At 45.1% G+C, this 2,745-nt stretch overlaps 1 pseudogene; it reads left to right on the top strand.

Annotated features, from left to right (window-relative positions):
- Positions 1-1,184: 1,184 nt before the first annotated feature.
- Positions 1,185-2,168, top strand: LOC101275040 (PAX3- and PAX7-binding protein 1-like; annotated as a pseudogene).
- The last annotated feature ends 577 nt before the right edge of the window (positions 2,169-2,745 follow it).

Below are 2,745 nucleotides of genomic sequence, written 5' to 3'. Positions count from 1 at the left end.
CTTTGATAAGCTTGGGATTGTCTTTGAACTGATCATGAAATCACTTGCTCTTCCTTTGGGGCTAGAACATATTTCCCCGTTTCTCCTGCGGTTCTGTGTGCCAGGTCACAGATTTCCACCAGGTGGATGCGAGTGCAGGTCGGGCGCACAGCATCCTGTGCCCCTCCCACCACGCTCCTCCTCTGGTCCTGATGCAAATGAGCAGCACATCCTCACAGCTTCAACTGAACAGGTTGCTTCCCACATGGAAGGGGCTTGGGTTTCCTTCTAGAGAAGGAAAGCTGCCTGCAGGTCAAGAATACTCACATGAGTTTCACGTGAGTGAGGAATAAATCTAAAAACATGTGATAGCTCAACACAGAGATGTATTTGTTACAGCAACACATGGAATTGAGTGAGAGAGAGCGCTCTGTTTCTCAGAAACAGTCTTTTGCATTAAAAAAAAACCCTGAGTTTAGATTAAAAAGAAAAAGTAACACATTCTGGGGCAAGCCAGATTTTAGAAGGAAAAATAACGTTAATTTATTCTTTAACAAATATTTATTAAGTAGGCACTTAGTTATTTTGGAAGTTTGCAAGCAAAGGGGGTGTTCTTCATAAGAAAACAGACATACCCCTGCCCTCATGGGGCTTACAGTCCAGTAGGGAGGCAGACTAAAAACAGATAGGTCATTAGCGTGGCTTTAATAGGTTCAAGGGATGTGCTCTGAGCCAGTGAACAGGGTGGGACTCACTCTTCAGATCTCGGAAAGGACTCTCTGACTCCACAATTTAAAGTTATAATTCGCAGAGACTGCTCTGACTTAACATCTGGCTGAGGCAGTAGCCCGTGCAAGGGTCCTGACTCCGAAGAGATCTTTGCTGGACCCGAAAGAATATTACTATCACTAGAGAATAGTGAGTCAGATGAAGGGGAGCGTGAGGACAGATCATGCAGGGCTGTTTGGACCTTGGTGAGGACTCTGTCGGATATCCTGCTTGTGAACGGAAACCACTGTAGGCTTTGAACAGGAAGTGCTATACCAATAAGACTTTGTCAGCTATGTGTAGAATGGATCAGAAATGGATACCAATTAGTAGCCTGTGGTTTCAGTTCAGGTGAAAGGTTATGGCTACCCCGGACAGGGGATGATAGTGAGAATTCAGATCCACAGATGCGGATACGGAAATGACAAGACCTGGTGATGGGTATGAAGGTGAGTGACGGTGAGAAGACAAAAGTGAGTCCCAGGTCCTGGGTTTGAGCAACTGTTTACAGAGACGGTGAAGACTAGAGGAGGAGCAGGTGAGTCACCTTACCTGGTGTGAATTCAAGCCCAGGGTAATTCACCCTGCTTAAACATACACAGATCCTGGCTACGGACTATATTTTGAAAGACAGAGCCAAATACAAAATATGTAGGAGATATTGGGAATGAGAAGAACTTTAGATGATGATGTATTCACGCCCTTATATTAAAAAAAAATGTCTTAGGGGCTTCCCTGGTGGCGCAGTGGTTGAGAGTCCGCCTGCCGATGCAGGGGACACGGGTTCATGCCCCGGTCCGGGAGGATCCCACATGCCGCGGAGCGGCTGGGCCCGTGAGCCATGGCCGCTGAGCCTGCGCGTCCGGAGCCTGTGCTCCGCAATGGGAGAGGCCACAACAGTGAGAGGCCCGCATACCGCAAAAAAAAAAAAAAAAAAAAAGTCTTAGAAAACAAAAATTGGGGGCCTTATTGGTATTTTCAAAGATAGTTTTGGTCTTTAGTCAAGCTATTAGGGAATTTTCTTCAGTGTACGGTATTTTCTCAAATAAAAGTCGTCAGGAGTTACTGATAGATGTTTACTGAATAGATACATTTCCATGGTTTCTCAGAATTCAGAATATGGAAATTACAGCATCAAAAAAAGTCCCCAGTGGCATCAATTGTTTCTCCAAACAGTGGTTCCTGACTCTGAAAGGAGAAAGGACAATCCCTCAGCTTTTTAGAAAACTTCTCTGGATACCTTGTATACTCGGCAGATACAATTCTCAGAACGCATCGGGTGCTCTGGTGTGGAAACAAGACATTCAAGGGAAAACATAACACAGAGAGTAAAGCCTCTTGCAAGCGTCCACACTTTGGGTCATGCTGTCTGTTGTAAGCGTCCACAGCATGAGAGAAGTGAAGTCTTAGAAGCTATATAGACCTATCAGCCCGAAAAGCTATCATTTGCTTTAATACCATTCTCAGTCTATACATTTTGCACTTTACAAAGTTCCTTAAGCTGCTCAGTATTAATTCTTGCTTTAATATAAGGAGCACTATTAAATTCAAAAAACACAGGCGTTTAAAGGGGGCTCCCAATCATTTTGCCCTAAGAATGAATGAATTTATTCAGCAGTTTTTGTTCCCAGTTGTCACTGTGATACGCTTGAGGGTGAGCAGAGGAAATAGGATTTAAGATATTGGCAACAGACTCACTGGGTAGGCAGAGGGGCGTCAGCAGAAGTCAGTTTGGGCAGAGGGGGAAAAGAAGAAAATAAGAGTTATTTTCTTAGACCAAGGAGAATGTCTCCCTTCTGCACTGTGAGCCCTGGAAGGCAAGGTCACAGTCTCCGTCTCGGCCTCCACCACACAGAGGTGAGCACAGTGCGTCCCTGAGTGTAGGAAACAGTCATTGGATGTAGGATGTAGAAGAGGCCCCGAGAGATACTGTGCCTATTTTAATCCTCAAATTGGTGCCAAATTACAGAGACCCAGACCAGTCTGTGCTGCTCTTTC

This window comes from Orcinus orca, chromosome 9 (genome assembly GCF_937001465.1).
Source record: "Orcinus orca chromosome 9, mOrcOrc1.1, whole genome shotgun sequence".
NCBI classification, from domain to species: Eukaryota; Metazoa; Chordata; class Mammalia; order Artiodactyla; family Delphinidae; genus Orcinus; species Orcinus orca.
Note: the sequence above shows the minus strand (reverse complement) of the source record. Positions and strands in the feature narration are given on the sequence as shown.